At 34.6% G+C, this 22479-nt stretch overlaps 3 non-coding genes across 3 annotated transcripts; all 3 read left to right on the forward strand.

Annotated features, from left to right (window-relative positions):
* Nucleotides 1-6565: 6565 nt before the first annotated feature.
* TRNAK-UUU (transfer RNA lysine (anticodon UUU)) lies at nt 6566-6638 on the forward strand. The gene has a single exon. It is a non-coding gene; the product is annotated as a tRNA-Lys (tRNA).
* Nucleotides 6639-15298: 8660 nt separating this feature from the next.
* Nucleotides 15299-15371, forward strand: TRNAK-UUU (transfer RNA lysine (anticodon UUU)). The gene has a single exon. It is a non-coding gene; the product is annotated as a tRNA-Lys (tRNA).
* A 5579-nt stretch (nt 15372-20950) lies between these two features.
* On the forward strand, nt 20951-21023 carry TRNAK-UUU (transfer RNA lysine (anticodon UUU)). The gene has a single exon. It is a non-coding gene; the product is annotated as a tRNA-Lys (tRNA).
* The last annotated feature ends 1456 nt before the right edge of the window (nt 21024-22479 follow it).

The raw sequence follows: 22479 nt of genomic DNA on the forward strand, positions 1-22479 counted from the left end.
AATTGACATGTAAATAAAGGAAGCAGTAGACAGCTTTAAGTATGACATTATACTTTCAAATATGTACCTTGATGCCATCAAATTCTCTTTACGTCCTTTGGAAAGTTTGGCTACTGTATGTTAAAGATCTAGGGACATTGTAAACTCACTGAGAATAGATACATTTATATCTTTGATGTTTCTTTAAAACCATATTTACAGTGTGGAAGTTTAGCATATATTTCTTGATTGAGTGATTATGTCCATTTGCATGAAGATCTCTAACAACTTCAACAGTAATACTCCAAAGTATTTATGAAATCAAGAACTTTTCATTTTGCCGTTAATGGACTATGAGGACCTTATATTCTCCTTCATTTAACCTCAGTATTTTTTTCTATCTCAGTGGGAGCTTTTTCAGAGCCTGGATAGCTCAGTCGGTAGAGCATCAGACTTTTAATCTGAGGGTCCAGGGTTCAAGTCCCTGTTCAGGCGGCAGTCCTTTTACAAGAAACAGTTTCTTAGTTTCCTCTTAAATTGACAAGTCAATAAAGGAAGCAGTAGACAGCTTGAAGTATGACATTATACTTTCAAATATGTACCTTGATGCCATCAAATTCTATTTACGTCCTTTGGAAAGTTTGGCTACTGTATGTTAAAGATCTAGGGACATTGTAAACTCACTGAGAATAGATACATTTATATCTTTGATGTTTCTTTAAAACCATATTTACAGTGTGGAAGTTTAGCATATATTTCTTGATTGAGTGATTATGTCCATTTGCATGAAGATCTCTAACAACTTCAACAGTAATACTCCAAAGTATTTATGAAATCAAGAACTTTTCATTTTGCCGTTAATGGACTATGAGGACCTTATATTCTCCTTCATTTAACCTCAGTATTTTTTTCTATCTCAGTGAGAACTTTTTCAGAGCCTGGATTGCTCAGTCGGTAGAGCATCAGACTTTTAATCTGAGGGTCTAGGGTTCAAGTCCCTGTTCAGGCGGCAGTCTTTTTACAAGAAACAGTTTCTTAGTTTCCTCTTAAATTGACATGTTAATAAAGGAAGCAGTAGACAGCTTTAAGTATGACATTATACTTTCAAATATGTACCTTGATGCCATCAAATTCTATTTACGTCCTTTGGAAAGTTTGGCTACTGTATGTTAAAGATCTAGGGACATTGTAAACTCACTGAGAATAGATACATTTATATCTTTGATGTTTCTTTAAAACCATATTTACAGTGTGGAAGTTTAGCATATATTTCTTGATTGAGTGATTATGTCCATTTGCATGAAGATCTCTAACAACTTCAACAGTAATACTCCAAAGTATTTATGAAATCAAGAACTTTTCATTTTGCCGTTAATGGACTGAGGACCTCATATTCTCCTTCATTTAACCTCAGTATTTTTTTCTATCTCAGTGAGAGCTTTTTCAGAGCCTGGATAGCTCAGTCGGTAGAGCATCAGACTTTTATACTGAGGGTCTAGGGTTCAAGTCCCTGTTCAGGCGGCAGTCTTTTTACAAGAAACAGTTTCTTAGTTTCCTCTTAAATTGACATGTTAATAAAGGAAGCAGTAGACAGCTTTAAGTATGACATTATACTTTCAAATATGTACCTTGATGCCATCAAATTCTATTTACGTCCTTTGGAAAGTTTGGCTACTGTATGTTAAAGATCTAGGGACATTGTAAACTCACTGAGAATAGATACATTTATATCTTTGATGTTTCTTTAAAACCATATTTACAGTGTGGAAGTTTAGCATATATTTCTTGATTGAGTGATTATGTCCATTTGCATGAAGATCTCTAACAACTTCAACAGTAATACTCCAAAGTATTTATGAAATCAAGAACTTTTCATTTTGCCGTTAATGGACTATGAGGAACTTATATTCTCCTTCATTTAACCTCAGTATTTTTTTCTATCTCAGTGAGAGCTTTTTCAGAGCCTGGATAGCTCAGTCGGTAGAGCATCAGACTTTTAATCTGAGGGTCTAGGGTTCAAGTCCCTGTTCAGGCGGCAGTCTTTTTACAAGAAACAGTTTCTTAGTTTCCTCTTAATTTGACATGTTAATAAAGGAAGCAGTAGACAGCTTTAAGTATGACATTATACTTTCAAATATGTACCTTGATGCCATCAAATTCTATTTACGTCCTTTGGAAAGTTTGGCTACTGTATGTTAAAGATCTAGGGACATTGTAAACTCACTGAGAATAGATACATTTATATCTTTGATGTTTCTTTAAAACCATATTTACAGTGTGGAAGTTTAGCATATATTTCTTAATTGAGTGATTATGTCCATTTGCATGAAGATCTCTAACAACTTCAACAGTAATACTCCAAAGTATTTATGAAATCAAGAACTTTTCATTTTGCCGTTAATGGACTATGAGGACCTTATATTCTCCTTCATTTAACCTCAGTATTTTTTTCTATCTCAGTGAGAGCTGTTTCAGAGCCTGGATAGCTCAGTCGGTAGAGCATCAGACTTTTAATCTGAGGGTCCAGGGTTCAAGTCCCTGTTCAGGCGGCAGTCTTTTTACAAGAAACAGTTTCTTAGTTTCCTCTTAAATTGACAAGTCAATAAAGGAAGCAGTAGACAGCTTTAAGTATGACATTATACTTTCAAATATGTACCTTGATGCCATCAAATTCTATTTACGTCCTCTGGAAAGTTTGGCTACTGTATGTTAAAGATCTAGGGACATTGTAAACTCACTGAGAATAGATACATTTATATCTTTGATGTTTCTTTAAAACCATATTTACAGTGTGGAAGTTTAGCATATATTTCTTGATTGAGTGATTATGTCCATTTGCATGAAGATCTCTAACAACTTCAACAGTAATACTCCAAAGTATTTATGAAATCAAGAACTTTTCATTTTGCCGTTAATGGACTATGAGGACCTTATATTCTCCTTCATTTAACCTCAGTATTTTTTTCTATCTCAGTGAGAGCTGTTTCAGAGCCTGGATAGCTCAGTCGGTAGAGCATCAGACTTTTAATCTGAGGGTCCAGGGTTCAAGTCCCTGTTCAGGCGGCAGTCCTTTTACAAGAAACAGTTTCTTAGTTTCCTCTTAAATTGACATGTCAATAAAGGAAGCAGTAGACAGCTTTAAGTATGACATTATACTTTCAAATATGTACCTTGATGCCATCAAATTCTATTTATGTCCTTTGGAAAGTTTGGCTACTGTATGTTAAAGATCTAGGGACATTGTAAACTCACTGAGAATAGATACATTTATATCTTTGATGTTTCTTTAAAACCATATTTACAGTGTGGAAGTTTCGCATATATTTCTTGATTGAGTGATTATGTCCATTTGCATGAAGATCTCTAACAACTTCAACAGTAATACTCCAAAGTATTTATGAAATCAAGAACTTTTCATTTTGCCGTTAATGGACTATGAGGACCTTATATTCTCCTTCATTTAACCTCAGTATTTTTTTCTATCTCAGTGAGAGCGTTTTCAGAGCCTGGATAGCTCAGTCGGTAGAGCATCAGACTTTTAATCTGAGGGTCCAGGGTTCAAGTCCCTGTTCAGGCGGCAGTCCTTTTACAAGAAACAGTTTCTTAGTTTCCTCTTAAATTGACATGTTAATAAAGGAAGCAGTAGACAGCTTTAAGTATGACATTATACTTTCAAATATGTATCTTGATGCCATCAAATTCTATTTACGTCCTTTGGAAAGTTTGGCTACTATATGTTAAAGATCTAGGGACATTGTAAACTCACTGAGAATAGATACATTTATATCTTTGATGTTTCTTTAAAACCATATTTACAGTGTGGAAGTTTATCATATATTTCTTGATTGAGTGATTATGTCCATTTGCATGAAGATCTCTAACAACTTCAACAGTAATACTCCAAAGTATTTATGAAATCAGGAACTTTTCATTTTGCCGTTAATGGACTATGAGGACCTTATATTCTCCTTCATTTAACCTCAGTATTTTTTTCTATCTCAGTGCGAGCTTTTTCAGAGCCTGGATAGCTCAGTCGGTAGAGCATCAGACTTTTAATCTGAGGGTCCAGGGTTCAAGTCCCTGTTCAGGCGGCAGTCCTTTTACAAGAAACAGTTTCTTAGTTTCCTCTTAAATTGACATGTCAATAAAGGAAGCAGTAGACAGCTTTAAGTATGACATTATACTTTCAAATATGTACCTTGATGCCATCAAATTCTATTTACGTCCTTTGGAAAGTTTGGCTACTGTATGTTAAAGATCTAGGGACATTGTAAACTCACTGAGAATAGATACATTTATATCTTTGATGTTTCTTTAAAACCATATTTACAGTGTGGAAGTTTAGCATATATTTCTTGATTGAGTGATTATGTCCATTTGCATGAAGATCTCTAACAACTTCAACAGTAATACTCCAAAGTATTTATGAAATCAAGAACTTTTCATTTTGCCGTTAATGGACTATGAGGACCTTATATTCTCCTTCATTTAACCTCAGTATTTTTTTCTATCTCAGTGAGAGCTGTTTCAGAGCCTGGATAGCTCAGTCGGTAGAGCATCAGACTTTTAATCTGAGGGTCCAGGGTTCAAGTCCCTGTTCAGGCGGCAGTCCTTTTACAAGAAACAGTTTCTTAGTTTCCTCTTAAATTGACAAGTCAATAAAGGAAGCAGTAGACAGCTTGAAGTATGACATTATACTTTCAAATATGTACCTTGATGCCATCAAATTCTATTTACGTCCTTTGGAAAGTTTGGCTACTGTATGTTAAAGATCTAGGGACATTGTAAACTCACTGAGAATAGATACATTTATATCTTTGATGTTTCTTTAAAACCATATTTACAGTGTGGAAGTTTAGCATATATTTCTTGATTGAGTGATTATGTCCATTTGCATGAAGATCTCTAACAACTTCAACAGTAATACTCCAAAGTATTTATGAAATCAAGAACTTTTCATTTTGCCGTTAATGGACTATGAGGACCTTATATTATCCTTCATTTAACCTCAGTATTTTTTTCTATCTCAGTGAGAGCTGCTTCAGAGCCTGGATAGCTCAGTCGGTAGAGCATCAGACTTTTAATCTGAGGTCCAGGGTTCAAGTCCCTGTTCAGGCGGCAGTCCTTTTACAAGAAACAGTTTCTTAGTTTCCTCTTAAATTGACATGTAAATAAAGGAAGCAGTAGACAGCTTTAAGTATGACATTATACTTTCAAATATGTACCTTGATGCCATCAAATTCTATTTACGTCCTTTGGAAAGTTTGGCTACTGTATGTTAAAGATCTAGGGACATTGTAAACTCACTGAGAATAGATACATTTATATCTTTGATGTTTCTTTAAAACCATATTTACAGTGTGGAAGTTTAGCATATATTTCTTGATTGAGTGATTATGTCCATTTGCATGAAGATCTCTAACAACTTCAACAGTAATACTCCAAAGTATTTATGAAATCAAGAACTTTTCATTTTGCCGTTAATGGACTATGAGGACCTTATATTCTCCTTCATTTAACCTCAGTATTTTTTTCTATCTCAGTGAGAGCTGTTTCAGAGCCTGGATAGCTCAGTCGGTAGAGCATCAGACTTTTAATCTGAGGGTCCAGGGTTCAAGTCCCTGTTCAGGCGGCAGTCCTTTTACAAGAAACAGTTTCTTAGTTTCCTCTTAAATTGACATGTTAATAAAGGAAGCAGTAGACAGCTTTAAGTATGACATTATACTTTCAAATATGTATCTTGATGCCATCAAATTCTATTTACGTCCTTTGGAAAGTTTGGCTACTATATGTTAAAGATCTAGGAACATTGTAAACTCACTGAGAATAGATACATTTATATCTTTGATGTTTCTTTAAAACCATATTTACAGTGTGGAAGTTTAGCATATATTTCTTGATTGAGTGATTATGTCCATTTGCATGAAGATCTCTAACAACTTCAACAGTAATACTCCAAAGTATTTATGAAATCAAGAACTTTTCATTTTGCCGTTAATGGACTATGAGGACCTTATATTATCCTTCATTTAACCTCAGTATTTTTTTCTATCTCAGTGAGAGCTGCTTCAGAGCCTGGATAGCTCAGTCGGTAGAGCATCAGACTTTTAATCTGAGGTCCAGGGTTCAAGTCCCTGTTCAGGCGGCAGTCCTTTTACAAGAAACAGTTTCTTAGTTTCCTCTTAAATTGACAAGTCAATAAAGGAAGCAGTAGACAGCTTGAAGTATGACATTATACTTTCAAATATGTACCTTGATGCCATCAAATTCTATTTACGTCCTTTGGAAAGTTTGGCTACTGTATGTTAAAGATCTAGGGACATTGTAAACTCACTGAGAATAGATACATTTATATCTTTGATGTTTCTTTAAAACCATATTTACAGTGTGGAAGTTTAGCATATATTTCTTAATTGAGTGATTATGTCCATTTGCATGAAGATCTCTAACAACTTCAACAGTAATACTCCAAAGTATTTATGAAATCAAGAACTTTTCATTTTGCCGTTAATGGACTATGAGGACCTTATATTCTCCTTCATTTAACCTCAGTATTTTTTTCTATCTCAGTGAGAGCTTTTTCAGAGCCTGGATAGCTCAGTCGGTAGAGCATCAGACTTTTAATCTGAGGGTCCAGGGTTCAAGTCCCTGTTCAGGCAGCAGTCCTTTTACAAGAAACAGTTTCTTAGTTTCCTCTTAAATTGACATGTTAATAAAGGAAGCAGTAGAAAGCTTTAAGTATGACATTATACTTTCAAATATGTACCTTGATGCCATCAAATTCTATTTACGTCCTTTGGAAAGTTTGGCTACTGTATGTTAAAGATCTAGGGACATTGTAAACTCACTGAGAATAGATACATTTATATCTTTGATGTTTCTTTAAAACCATATTTACAGTGTGGAAGTTTCGCATATATTTCTTGATTGAGTGATTATGTCCATTTGCATGAAGATCTCTAACAACTTCAACAGTAATACTCCAAAGTATTTATGAAATCAAGAACTTTTCATTTTGCCGTTAATGGACTATGAGGACCTTATATTATCCTTCATTTAACCTCAGTATTTTTTTCTATCTCAGTGAGAGCTGTTTCAGAGCCTGGATAGCTCAGTCGGTAGAGCATCAGACTTTTAATCTGAGGGTCCAGGGTTCAAGTCCCTGTTCAGGCGGCAGTCCTTTTACAAGAAACAGTTTCTTAGTTTCCTCTTAAATTGACAAGTCAATAAAGGAAGCAGTAGACAGCTTTAAGTATGACATTATACTTTCAAATATGTACCTTGATGCCATCAAATTCTATTTACGTCCTCTGGAAAGTTTGGCTACTGTATGTTAAAGATCTAGGGACATTGTAAACTCACTGAGAATAGATACATTTATATCTTTGATGTTTCTTTAAAACCATATTTACAGTGTGGAAGTTTAGAATATATTTCTTGATTGAGTGATTATGTCCATTTGCATGAAGATCTCTAACAACTTCAACAGTAATACTCCAAAGTATTTATGAAATCAAGAACTTTTCATTTTGCCGTTAATGGACTATGAGGACCTTATATTCTCCTTCATTTAACCTCAGTATTTTTTTCTATCTCACTGAGAGCTGTTTCAGAGCCTGGATAGCTCAGTCGGTAGAGCATCAGACTTTTAATCTGAGGGTCCAGGGTTCAAGTCCCTGTTCAGGCGGCAGTCCTTTTACAAGAAACAGTTTCTTAGTTTCCTCTTAAATTGACATGTTAATAAAGGAAGCAGTAGACAGCCTTAAGTATGACATTATATTTTCAAATATGTATCTTGATGCCATCAAATTCTATTTACGTCCTTTGGAAAGTTTGGCTACTATATGTTAAAGATCTAGGGACATTGTAAACTCACTGAGAATAGATACATTTATATCTTTGATGTTTCTTTAAAACCATATTTACAGTGTGGAAGTTTAGCATATATTTCTTGATTGAGTGATTATGTCCATTTGCATGAAGATCTCTAACAACTTCAACAGTAATACTCCAAAGTATTTATGAAATCAAGAACTTTTCATTTTGCCGTTAATGGACTATGAGGACCTTATATTATCCTTCATTTAACCTCAGTATTTTTTTCTATCTCAGTGAGAGCTGCTTCAGAGCCTGGATAGCTCAGTCGGTAGAGCATCAGACTTTTAATCTGAGGTCCAGGGTTCAAGTCCCTGTTCAGGCGGCAGTCCTTTTACAAGAAACAGTTTCTTAGTTTCCTCTTAAATTGACATGTAAATAAAGGAAGCAGTAGACAGCTTTAAGTATGACATTATACTTTCAAATATGTACCTTAATGCCATCAAATTCTATTTACGTCCTTTGGAAAGTTTGGCTACTGTATGTTAAAGATCTAGGGACATTGTAAACTCACTGAGAATAGATACATTTATATCTTTGATGTTTCTTTAAAACCATATTTACAGTGTGGAAGTTTAGCATATATTTCTTGATTGAGTGATTATGTCCATTTGCATGAAGATCTCTAACAACTTCAACAGTAATACTCCAAAGTATTTATGAAATCAAGAACTTTTCATTTTGCCGTTAATGGACTATGAGGACCTTATATTCTCCTTCATTTAACCTCAGTATTTTTTTCTATCTCAGTGAGAGCTGTTTCAGAGCCTGGATAGCTCAGTCGGTAGAGCATCAGACTTTTAATCTGAGGGTCCAGGGTTCAAGTCCCTGTTCAGGCGGCAGTCCTTTTACAAGAAACAGTTTCTTAGTTTCCTCTTAAATTGACATGTTAATAAAGGAAGCAGTAGACAGCTTTAAGTATGACATTATACTTTCAAATATGTACCTTGATGCCATCAAATTCTCTTTACGTCCTTTGGAAAGTTTGGCTACTGTATGTTAAAGATCTAGGGACATTGTAAACTCACTGAGAATAGATACATTTATATCTTTGATGTTTCTTTAAAACCATATTTACAGTGTGGAAGTTTAGCATATATTTCTTGATTGAGTGATTATGTCCATTTGCATGAAGATCTCTAACAACTTCAACAGTAATACTCCAAAGTATTTATGAAATCAAGAACTTTTCATTTTGCCGTTAATGGACTATGAGGACCTTATATTCTCCTTCATTTAACCTCAGTATTTTTTTCTATCTCAGTGGGAGCTTTTTCAGAGCCTGGATAGCTCAGTCGGTAGAGCATCAGACTTTTAATCTGAGGGTCCAGGGTTCAAGTCCCTGTTCAGGCGGCAGTCCTTTTACAAGAAACAGTTTCTTAGTTTCCTCTTAAATTGACAAGTCAATAAAGGAAGCAGTAGACAGCTTGAAGTATGACATTATACTTTCAAATATGTACCTTGATGCCATCAAATTCTATTTACGTCCTTTGGAAAGTTTGGCTACTGTATGTTAAAGATCTAGGGACATTGTAAACTCACTGAGAATAGATACATTTATATCTTTGATGTTTCTTTAAAACCATATTTACAGTGTGGAAGTTTAGCATATATTTCTTGATTGAGTGATTATGTCCATTTGCATGAAGATCTCTAACAACTTCAACAGTAATACTCCAAAGTATTTATGAAATCAAGAACTTTTCATTTTGCCGTTAATGGACTATGAGGACCTTATATTCTCCTTCATTTAACCTCAGTATTTTTTTCTATCTCAGTGAGAACTTTTTCAGAGCCTGGATTGCTCAGTCGGTAGAGCATCAGACTTTTAATCTGAGGGTCTAGGGTTCAAGTCCCTGTTCAGGCGGCAGTCTTTTTACAAGAAACAGTTTCTTAGTTTCCTCTTAAATTGACATGTTAATAAAGGAAGCAGTAGACAGCTTTAAGTATGACATTATACTTTCAAATATGTACCTTGATGCCATCAAATTCTATTTACGTCCTTTGGAAAGTTTGGCTACTGTATGTTAAAGATCTAGGGACATTGTAAACTCACTGAGAATAGATACATTTATATCTTTGATGTTTCTTTAAAACCATATTTACAGTGTGGAAGTTTAGCATATATTTCTTGATTGAGTGATTATGTCCATTTGCATGAAGATCTCTAACAACTTCAACAGTAATACTCCAAAGTATTTATGAAATCAAGAACTTTTCATTTTGCCGTTAATGGACTGAGGACCTCATATTCTCCTTCATTTAACCTCAGTATTTTTTTCTATCTCAGTGAGAGCTTTTTCAGAGCCTGGATAGCTCAGTCGGTAGAGCATCAGACTTTTATACTGAGGGTCTAGGGTTCAAGTCCCTGTTCAGGCGGCAGTCTTTTTACAAGAAACAGTTTCTTAGTTTCCTCTTAAATTGACATGTTAATAAAGGAAGCAGTAGACAGCTTTAAGTATGACATTATACTTTCAAATATGTACCTTGATGCCATCAAATTCTATTTACGTCCTTTGGAAAGTTTGGCTACTGTATGTTAAAGATCTAGGGACATTGTAAACTCACTGAGAATAGATACATTTATATCTTTGATGTTTCTTTAAAACCATATTTACAGTGTGGAAGTTTAGCATATATTTCTTGATTGAGTGATTATGTCCATTTGCATGAAGATCTCTAACAACTTCAACAGTAATACTCCAAAGTATTTATGAAATCAAGAACTTTTCATTTTGCCGTTAATGGACTATGAGGAACTTATATTCTCCTTCATTTAACCTCAGTATTTTTTTCTATCTCAGTGAGAGCTTTTTCAGAGCCTGGATAGCTCAGTCGGTAGAGCATCAGACTTTTAATCTGAGGGTCTAGGGTTCAAGTCCCTGTTCAGGCGGCAGTCTTTTTACAAGAAACAGTTTCTTAGTTTCCTCTTAATTTGACATGTTAATAAAGGAAGCAGTAGACAGCTTTAAGTATGACATTATACTTTCAAATATGTACCTTGATGCCATCAAATTCTATTTACGTCCTTTGGAAAGTTTGGCTACTGTATGTTAAAGATCTAGGGACATTGTAAACTCACTGAGAATAGATACATTTATATCTTTGATGTTTCTTTAAAACCATATTTACAGTGTGGAAGTTTAGCATATATTTCTTAATTGAGTGATTATGTCCATTTGCATGAAGATCTCTAACAACTTCAACAGTAATACTCCAAAGTATTTATGAAATCAAGAACTTTTCATTTTGCCGTTAATGGACTATGAGGACCTTATATTCTCCTTCATTTAACCTCAGTATTTTTTTCTATCTCAGTGAGAGCTGTTTCAGAGCCTGGATAGCTCAGTCGGTAGAGCATCAGACTTTTAATCTGAGGGTCCAGGGTTCAAGTCCCTGTTCAGGCGGCAGTCTTTTTACAAGAAACAGTTTCTTAGTTTCCTCTTAAATTGACAAGTCAATAAAGGAAGCAGTAGACAGCTTTAAGTATGACATTATACTTTCAAATATGTACCTTGATGCCATCAAATTCTATTTACGTCCTCTGGAAAGTTTGGCTACTGTATGTTAAAGATCTAGGGACATTGTAAACTCACTGAGAATAGATACATTTATATCTTTGATGTTTCTTTAAAACCATATTTACAGTGTGGAAGTTTAGCATATATTTCTTGATTGAGTGATTATGTCCATTTGCATGAAGATCTCTAACAACTTCAACAGTAATACTCCAAAGTATTTATGAAATCAAGAACTTTTCATTTTGCCGTTAATGGACTATGAGGACCTTATATTCTCCTTCATTTAACCTCAGTATTTTTTTCTATCTCAGTGAGAGCTGTTTCAGAGCCTGGATAGCTCAGTCGGTAGAGCATCAGACTTTTAATCTGAGGGTCCAGGGTTCAAGTCCCTGTTCAGGCGGCAGTCCTTTTACAAGAAACAGTTTCTTAGTTTCCTCTTAAATTGACATGTCAATAAAGGAAGCAGTAGACAGCTTTAAGTATGACATTATACTTTCAAATATGTACCTTGATGCCATCAAATTCTATTTATGTCCTTTGGAAAGTTTGGCTACTGTATGTTAAAGATCTAGGGACATTGTAAACTCACTGAGAATAGATACATTTATATCTTTGATGTTTCTTTAAAACCATATTTACAGTGTGGAAGTTTCGCATATATTTCTTGATTGAGTGATTATGTCCATTTGCATGAAGATCTCTAACAACTTCAACAGTAATACTCCAAAGTATTTATGAAATCAAGAACTTTTCATTTTGCCGTTAATGGACTATGAGGACCTTATATTCTCCTTCATTTAACCTCAGTATTTTTTTCTATCTCAGTGAGAGCGTTTTCAGAGCCTGGATAGCTCAGTCGGTAGAGCATCAGACTTTTAATCTGAGGGTCCAGGGTTCAAGTCCCTGTTCAGGCGGCAGTCCTTTTACAAGAAACAGTTTCTTAGTTTCCTCTTAAATTGACATGTTAATAAAGGAAGCAGTAGACAGCTTTAAGTATGACATTATACTTTCAAATATGTATCTTGATGCCATCAAATTCTATTTACGTCCTTTGGAAAGTTTGGCTACTATATGTTAAAGATCTAGGGACATTGTAAACTCACTGAGAATAGATACATTTATATCTTTGATGTTTCTTTAAAACCATATTTACAGTGTGGAAGTTTATCATATATTTCTTGATTGAGTGATTATGTCCATTTGCATGAAGATCTCTAACAACTTCAACAGTAATACTCCAAAGTATTTATGAAATCAGGAACTTTTCATTTTGCCGTTAATGGACTATGAGGACCTTATATTCTCCTTCATTTAACCTCAGTATTTTTTTCTATCTCAGTGCGAGCTTTTTCAGAGCCTGGATAGCTCAGTCGGTAGAGCATCAGACTTTTAATCTGAGGGTCCAGGGTTCAAGTCCCTGTTCAGGCGGCAGTCCTTTTACAAGAAACAGTTTCTTAGTTTCCTCTTAAATTGACATGTCAATAAAGGAAGCAGTAGACAGCTTTAAGTATGACATTATACTTTCAAATATGTACCTTGATGCCATCAAATTCTATTTACGTCCTTTGGAAAGTTTGGCTACTGTATGTTAAAGATCTAGGGACATTGTAAACTCACTGAGAATAGATACATTTATATCTTTGATGTTTCTTTAAAACCATATTTACAGTGTGGAAGTTTAGCATATATTTCTTGATTGAGTGATTATGTCCATTTGCATGAAGATCTCTAACAACTTCAACAGTAATACTCCAAAGTATTTATGAAATCAAGAACTTTTCATTTTGCCGTTAATGGACTATGAGGACCTTATATTCTCCTTCATTTAACCTCAGTATTTTTTTCTATCTCAGTGAGAGCTGTTTCAGAGCCTGGATAGCTCAGTCGGTAGAGCATCAGACTTTTAATCTGAGGGTCCAGGGTTCAAGTCCCTGTTCAGGCGGCAGTCCTTTTACAAGAAACAGTTTCTTAGTTTCCTCTTAAATTGACAAGTCAATAAAGGAAGCAGTAGACAGCTTGAAGTATGACATTATACTTTCAAATATGTACCTTGATGCCATCAAATTCTATTTACGTCCTTTGGAAAGTTTGGCTACTGTATGTTAAAGATCTAGGGACATTGTAAACTCACTGAGAATAGATACATTTATATCTTTGATGTTTCTTTAAAACCATATTTACAGTGTGGAAGTTTAGCATATATTTCTTGATTGAGTGATTATGTCCATTTGCATGAAGATCTCTAACAACTTCAACAGTAATACTCCAAAGTATTTATGAAATCAAGAACTTTTCATTTTGCCGTTAATGGACTATGAGGACCTTATATTATCCTTCATTTAACCTCAGTATTTTTTTCTATCTCAGTGAGAGCTGCTTCAGAGCCTGGATAGCTCAGTCGGTAGAGCATCAGACTTTTAATCTGAGGTCCAGGGTTCAAGTCCCTGTTCAGGCGGCAGTCCTTTTACAAGAAACAGTTTCTTAGTTTCCTCTTAAATTGACATGTAAATAAAGGAAGCAGTAGACAGCTTTAAGTATGACATTATACTTTCAAATATGTACCTTGATGCCATCAAATTCTATGTACGTCCTTTGGAAAGTTTGGCTACTGTATGTTAAAGATCTAGGGACATTGTAAACTCACTGAGAATAGATACATTTATATCTTTGATGTTTCTTTAAAACCATATTTACAGTGTGGAAGTTTAGCATATATTTCTTGATTGAGTGATTATGTCCATTTGCATGAAGATCTCTAACAACTTCAACAGTAATACTCCAAAGTATTTATGAAATCAAGAACTTTTCATTTTGCCGTTAATGGACTATGAGGACCTTATATTCTCCTTCATTTAACCTCAGTATTTTTTTCTATCTCAGTGAGAGCTGTTTCAGAGCCTGGATAGCTCAGTCGGTAGAGCATCAGACTTTTAATCTGAGGGTCCAGGGTTCAAGTCCCTGTTCAGGCGGCAGTCCTTTTACAAGAAACAGTTTCTTAGTTTCCTCTTAAATTGACATGTTAATAAAGGAAGCAGTAGACAGCTTTAAGTATGACATTATACTTTCAAATATGTATCTTGATGCCATCAAATTCTATTTACGTCCTTTGGAAAGTTTGGCTACTATATGTTAAAGATCTAGGAACATTGTAAACTCACTGAGAATAGATACATTTATATCTTTGATGTTTCTTTAAAACCATATTTACAGTGTGGAAGTTTAGCATATATTTCTTGATTGAGTGATTATGTCCATTTGCATGAAGATCTCTAACAACTTCAACAGTAATACTCCAAAGTATTTATGAAATCAAGAACTTTTCATTTTGCCGTTAATGGACTATGAGGACCTTATATTATCCTTCATTTAACCTCAGTATTTTTTTCTATCTCAGTGAGAGCTGCTTCAGAGCCTGGATAGCTCAGTCGGTAGAGCATCAGACTTTTAATCTGAGGTCCAGGGTTCAAGTCCCTGTTCAGGCGGCAGTCCTTTTACAAGAAACAGTTTCTTAGTTTCCTCTTAAATTGACAAGTCAATAAAGGAAGCAGTAGACAGCTTGAAGTATGACATTATACTTTCAAATATGTACCTTGATGCCATCAAATTCTATTTACGTCCTTTGGAAAGTTTGGCTACTGTATGTTAAAGATCTAGGGACATTGTAAACTCACTGAGAATAGATACATTTATATCTTTGATGTTTCTTTAAAACCATATTTACAGTGTGGAAGTTTAGCATATATTTCTTAATTGAGTGATTATGTCCATTTGCATGAAGATCTCTAACAACTTCAACAGTAATACTCCAAAGTATTTATGAAATCAAGAACTTTTCATTTTGCCGTTAATGGACTATGAGGACCTTATATTCTCCTTCATTTAACCTCAGTATTTTTTTCTATCTCAGTGAGAGCTTTTTCAGAGCCTGGATAGCTCAGTCGGTAGAGCATCAGACTTTTAATCTGAGGGTCCAGGGTTCAAGTCCCTGTTCAGGCAGCAGTCCTTTTACAAGAAACAGTTTCTTAGTTTCCTCTTAAATTGACATGTTAATAAAGGAAGCAGTAGAAAGCTTTAAGTATGACATTATACTTTCAAATATGTACCTTGATGCCATCAAATTCTATTTACGTCCTTTGGAAAGTTTGGCTACTGTATGTTAAAGATCTAGGGACATTGTAAACTCACTGAGAATAGATACATTTATATCTTTGATGTTTCTTTAAAACCATATTTACAGTGTGGAAGTTTCGCATATATTTCTTGATTGAGTGATTATGTCCATTTGCATGAAGATCTCTAACAACTTCAACAGTAATACTCCAAAGTATTTATGAAATCAAGAACTTTTCATTTTGCCGTTAATGGACTATGAGGACCTTATATTATCCTTCATTTAACCTCAGTATTTTTTTCTATCTCAGTGAGAGCTGTTTCAGAGCCTGGATAGCTCAGTCGGTAGAGCATCAGACTTTTAATCTGAGGGTCCAGGGTTCAAGTCCCTGTTCAGGCGGCAGTCCTTTTACAAGAAACAGTTTCTTAGTTTCCTCTTAAATTGACAAGTCAATAAAGGAAGCAGTAGACAGCTTTAAGTATGACATTATACTTTCAAATATGTACCTTGATGCCATCAAATTCTATTTACGTCCTCTGGAAAGTTTGGCTACTGTATGTTAAAGATCTAGGGACATTGTAAACTCACTGAGAATAGATACATTTATATCTTTGATGTTTCTTTAAAACCATATTTACAGTGTGGAAGTTTAGAATATATTTCTTGATTGAGTGATTATGTCCATTTGCATGAAGATCTCTAACAACTTCAACAGTAATACTCCAAAGTATTTATGAAATCAAGAACTTTTCATTTTGCCGTTAATGGACTATGAGGACCTTATATTCTCCTTCATTTAACCTCAGTATTTTTTTCTATCTCACTGAGAGCTGTTTCAGAGCCTGGATAGCTCAGTCGGTAGAGCATCAGACTTTTAATCTGAGGGTCCAGGGTTCAAGTCCCTGTTCAGGCGGCAGTCCTTTTACAAGAAACAGTTTCTTAGTTTCCTCTTAAATTGACATGTTAATAAAGGAAGCAGTAGACAGCCTTAAGTATGACATTATACTTTCAAATATGTATCTTGATGCCATCAAATTCTATTTACGTCCTTTGGAAAGTTTGGCTACTATATGTTAAAGATCTAGGGACATTGTAAACTCACTGAGAATAGATACATTTATATCTTTGATGTTTCTTTAAAACCATATTTACAGTGTGGAAGTTTAGCATATATTTCTTGATTGAGTGATTATGTCCATTTGCATGAAGATCTCTAACAACTTCAACAGTAATACTCCAAAGTATTTATGAAATCAAGAACTTTTCATTTTGCCGTTAATGGACTATGAGGACCTTATATTATCCTTCATTTAACCTCAGTATTTTTTTCTATCTCAGTGAGAGCTGCTTCAGAGCCTGGATAGCTCAGTCGGTAGAGCATCAGACTTTTAATCTGAGGTCCAGGGTTCAAGTCCCTGTTCAGGCGGCAGTCCTTTTACAAGAAACAGTTTCTTAGTTTCCTCTTAAATTGACATGTAAATAAAGGAAGCAGTAGACAGCTTTAAGTATGACATTATACTTTCAAATATGTACCTTAATGCCATCAAATTCTATTTACGTCCTTTGGAAAGTTTGGCTACTGTATGTTAAAGATCTAGGGACATTGTAAACTCACTGAGAATAGATACATTTATATCTTTGATGTTTCTTTAAAACCATATTTACAGTGTGGAAGTTTAGCATATATTTCTTGATTGAGTGATTATGTCCATTTGCATGAAGATCTCTAACAACTTCAACAGTAATACTCCAAAGTATTTATGAAATCAAGAACTTTTCATTTTGCCGTTAATGGACTATGAGGACCTTATATTCTCCTTCATTTAACCTCAGTATTTTTTTCTATCTCAGTGAGAGCTGTTTCAGAGCCTGGATAGCTCAGTCGGTAGAGCATCAGACTTTTAATCTGAGGGTCCAGGGTTCAAGTCCCTGTTCAGGCGGCAGTCCTTTTACAAGAAACAGTTTCTTAGTTTCCTCTTAAATTGACAAGTCAATAAAGGAAGCAGTAGACAGCTTTAAGTATGACATTATACTTTCAAATATGTACCTTGATGCCATCAAATACTATTTACGTCCTCTGGAAAGTTTGGCTTTTGTATGTTAAAGATCTAGGGACATTGTAAACTCACTGAGAATAGATACATTTATATCTTTGATGTTTCTTTAAAACCATATTTACAGTGTGGAAGTTTAGCATATATTTCTTAATTGAGTGATTATGTCCATTTGCATGAAGATCTCTAACAACTTTAACAGTAATACTCCAAAGTATTTATGAAATCAAGAACTTTTCATTTTGCCGTTAATGGACTATGAGGACCTTATATTCTCCTTCTTTTAACCTCAGTATTTTTTTCTATCTCAGTGAGAGCTTTTTCAGAGCCTGGATAGCTCAGTCGGTAGAGCATCAGACTTTTAATCTGAGGGTCCAGGGTTCAAGTCCCTGTTCAGGCGGCAGTCCTTTTACAAGAAACAGTTTCTTAGTTTCCTCTTAAATTGACATGTTAATAAAGGAAGCAGTAGAAAGCTTTAAGTATGACATTATACTTTCAAATATGTACCTTGATGCCATCAAATTCTATTTACGTCCTTTGGAAAGTTTGGCTACTGTATGTTAAAGATCTAGGGACATTGTAAACTCACTGAGAATAGATACATTTATATCTTTGATGTTTCTTTAAAACCATATTTACAGTGTGGAAGTTTAGCATATATTTCTTGATTGAGTGATTATGTCCATTTGCATGAAGATCTCTAACAACTTCAACAGTAATACTCCAAAGTATTTATGAAATCAAGAACTTTTCATTTTGCCGTTAATGGACTATGAGGACCTTATATTCTCCTTCATTTAACCTCAGTATTTTTTTCTATCTCAGTGAGAGCTTTTTCAGAGCCTGGATAGCTCAGTCGGTAGAGCATCAGACTTTTAATCTGAGGGTCCAGGGTTCAAGTCCCTGTTCAGGCGGCAGTCCTTTTACAAGAAACAGTTTCTTAGTTTCCTCTTAAATTGACAAGTCAATAAAGGAAGCAGTAGACAGCTTGAAGTATGACATTATACTTTCAAATATGTACCTTGATGCCATCAAATTCTATTTACGTCCTTTGGAAAGTTTGGCTACTGTATGTTAAAGATCTAGGGACATTGTAAACTCACTGAGAATAGATACATTTATATCTTTGATGTTTCTTTAAAACCATATTTACAGTGTGGAAGTTTAGCATATATTTCTTAATTGAGTGATTATGTCCATTTGCATGAAGATCTCTAACAACTTCAACAGTAATACTCCAAAGTATTTATGAAATCAAGAACTTTTCATTTTGCCGTTAATGGACTATGAGGACCTTATATTCTCCTTCATTTAACCTCAGTATTTTTTTCTATCTCAGTGAGAGCTTTTTCAGAGCCTGGATAGCTCAGTCGGTAGAGCATCAGACTTTTAATCTGTGGGTCCAGGGTTCAAGTCCCTGTTCAGGCGGCAGTCCTTTTACAAGAAACAGTTTCTTAGTTTCCTCTTAAATTGACATGTAAATAGAGGAAGCAGTAGACAGCTTTAAGTATGACATTATACTTTCAAATATGTACCTTGATGCCATCAAATTCTATTTACGTCCTTTGGAAAGTTTGGCTACTGTATGTTAAAGATCTAGGGACATTGTAAACTCTCTGAGAATAGATACATTTATATCTTTGATGTTTCTTTAAAACCATATTTACAGTGTGGAAGTTTAGCATATATTTCTTGATTGAGTGATTATGTCCATTTGCATGAAGATCTCTAACAACTTCAACAGTAATACTCCAAAGTATTTATGAAATCAAGAACTTTTCATTTTGCCGTTAATGGACTATGAGGACCTTATATTCTCCTTCATTTAACCTCAGTATTTTTTTCTATCTCAGTGAGAGCTTTTTCAGAGCCTGGATAGCTCAGTCGGTAGAGCATCAGACTTTTAATCTGAGGGTCCAGGGTTCAAGTCCCTGTTCAGGCGGCAGTCCTTTTACAAGAAACAGTTTCTTAGTTTCCTCTTAAATTGACATGTTAATAAAGGAAGCAGTAGACAGCTTTAAGTATGACATTATACTTTCAAATATGTACCTTGATGCCATCAAATTCTATTTACGTCCTTTGGAAAGTTTGGCTACTGTATGTTAAAGATCTAGGGACATTGTAAACTCACTGAGAATAGATACATTTATATCTTTGATGTTTCTTTAAAACCATATTTACAGTGTGGAAGTTTAGCATATATTTCTTGATTGAGTAATTATGTCCATTTGCATGAAGATCTCTAACAACTTCAACAGTAATACTCCAAAGTATTTATGAAATCAAGAACTTTTCATTTTGCCGTTAATGGACTATGAGGACCTTATATTATCCTTCATTTAACCTCAGTATTTTTTTCTATCTCAGTGACAGCTGCTTCAGAGCCTGGATAGCTCAGTCGGTAGAGCATCAGACTTTTAATCTGAGGTCCAGGGTACAAGTCCCTGTTCAGGCGGCAGTCCTTTTACAAGAAACAGTTTCTTAGTTTCCTCTTAAATTGACATGTAAATAAAGGAAGCAGTAGACAGCTTTAAGTATGACATTATACTTTCAAATATGTACCTTGATGCCATCAAATTCTCTTTACGTCCTTTGGAAAGTTTGGCTACTGTATGTTAAAGATCTAGGGACATTGTAAACTCACTGAGAATAGATACATTTATATCTTTGATGTTTCTTTAAAACCATATTTACAGTGTGGAAGTTTAGCATATATTTCTTGATTGAGTGATTATGTCCATTTGCATGAAGATCTCTAACAACTTCAACAGTAATACTCCAAAGTATTTATGAAATCAAGAACTTTTCATTTTGCCGTTAATGGACTATGAGGACCTTATATTCTCCTTCATTTAACCTCAGTATTTTTTTCTATCTCAGTGGGAGCTTTTTCAGAGCCTGGATAGCTCAGTCGGTAGAGCATCAGACTTTTAATCTGAGGGTCCAGGGTTCAAGTCCCTGTTCAGGCGGCAGTCCTTTTACAAGAAACAGTTTCTTAGTTTCCTCTTAAATTGACAAGTCAATAAAGGAAGCAGTAGACAGCTTGAAGTATGACATTATACTTTCAAATATGTACCTTGATGCCATCAAATTCTATTTACGTCCTTTGGAAAGTTTGGCTACTGTATGTTAAAGATCTAGGGACATTGTAAACTCACTGAGAATAGATACATTTATATCTTTGATGTTTCTTTAAAACCATATTTACAGTGTGGAAGTTTAGCATATATTTCTTAATTGAGTGATTATGTCCATTTGCATGAAGATCTCTAACAACTTCAACAGTAATACTCCAAAGTATTTATGAAATCAAGAACTTTTCATTTTGCCGTTAATGGACTATGAGGACCTTATATTCTCCTTCATTTAACCTCAGTATTTTTTTCTATCTCAGTGAGAGCTTTTTCAGAGCCTGGATAGCTCAGTCGGTAGAGCATCAGACTTTTAATCTGAGGGTCCAGGGTTCAAGTCCCTGTTCAGGCAGCAGTCCTTTTACAAGAAACAGTTTCTTAGTTTCCTCTTAAATTGACATGTTAATAAAGGAAGCAGTAGAAAGCTTTAAGTATGACATTATACTTTCAAATATGTACCTTGATGCCATCAAATTCTATTTACGTCCTTTGGAAAGTTTGGCTACTGTATGTTAAAGATCTAGGGACATTGTAAACTCACTGAGAATAGATACATTTATATCTTTGATGTTTCTTTAAAACCATATTTACAGTGTGGAAGTTTAGCATATATTTCTTGATTGAGTAATTATGTCCATTTGCATGAAGATCTCTAACAACTTCAACAGTAATACTCCAAAGTATTTATGAAATCAAGAACTTTTCATTTTGCCGTTAATGGACTATGAGGACCTTATATTCTCCTTCATTTAACCTCAGTATTTTTTTCTATCTCAGTGCGAGCTTTTTCAGAGCCTGGATAGCTCAGTCGGTAGAGCATCAGACTTTTAATCTGAGGGTCCAGGGTTCAAGTCCCTGTTCAGGCGGCAGTCCTTTTACAAGAAACAGTTTCTTAGTTTCCTCTTAAATTGACATGTCAATAAAGGAAGCAGTAGACAGCTTTAAGTATGACATTATACTTTCAAATATGTACCTTGATGCCATCAAATTCTATTTACGTCCTTTGGAAAGTTTGGCTACTGTATGTTAAAGATCTAGGGACATTGTAAACTCACTGAGAATAGATACATTTATATCTTTGATGTTTCTTTAAAACCATATTTACAGTGTGGAAGTTTAGCATATATTTCTTGATTGAGTGATTATGTCCATTTGCATGAAGATCTCTAACAACTTCAACAGTAATACTCCAAAGTATTTATGAAATCAAGAACTTTTCATTTTGCCGTTAATGGACTATGAGGACCTTATATTATCCTTCATTTAACCTCAGTATTTTTTTCTATCTCAGTGAGAGCTGTTTCAGAGCCTGGATAGCTCAGTCGGTAGAGCATCAGTCTTTTATTCTGAGGTCCAGGTTCAAGTCCCTGTTCAGGCGGCAATCCTTTTACAAGAAACAGTTTCTTAGTTTCCTCTTAAATTGACATGTCAATAAAGGAAGCAGTAGACAGCTTTAAGTATGACATTATACTTTCAAATATGTACCTTGATGCCATCAAATTCTATTTACGTCCTTTGGAAAGTTTGGCTACTGTATGTTAAAGATCTAGGGACATTGTAAACTCACTGAGAATAGATACATTTATATCTTTGATGTTTCTTTAAAACCATATTTACAGTGTGGAAGTTTCGCATATATTTCTTGATTGAGTGATTATGTCCATTTGCATGAAGATCTCTAACAACTTCAACAGTAATACTCCAAAGTATTTATGAAATCAAGAACTTTTCATTTTGCCGTTAATGGACTATGAGGACCTTATATTATCCTTCATTTAACCTCAGTATTTTTTTCTATCTCAGTGAGA

The sequence above is a fragment of the Engystomops pustulosus genome, chromosome 1, assembly GCF_040894005.1.
Source record: "Engystomops pustulosus chromosome 1, aEngPut4.maternal, whole genome shotgun sequence".
In the NCBI taxonomy this organism is placed as follows: domain Eukaryota; kingdom Metazoa; phylum Chordata; class Amphibia; order Anura; family Leptodactylidae; genus Engystomops; species Engystomops pustulosus.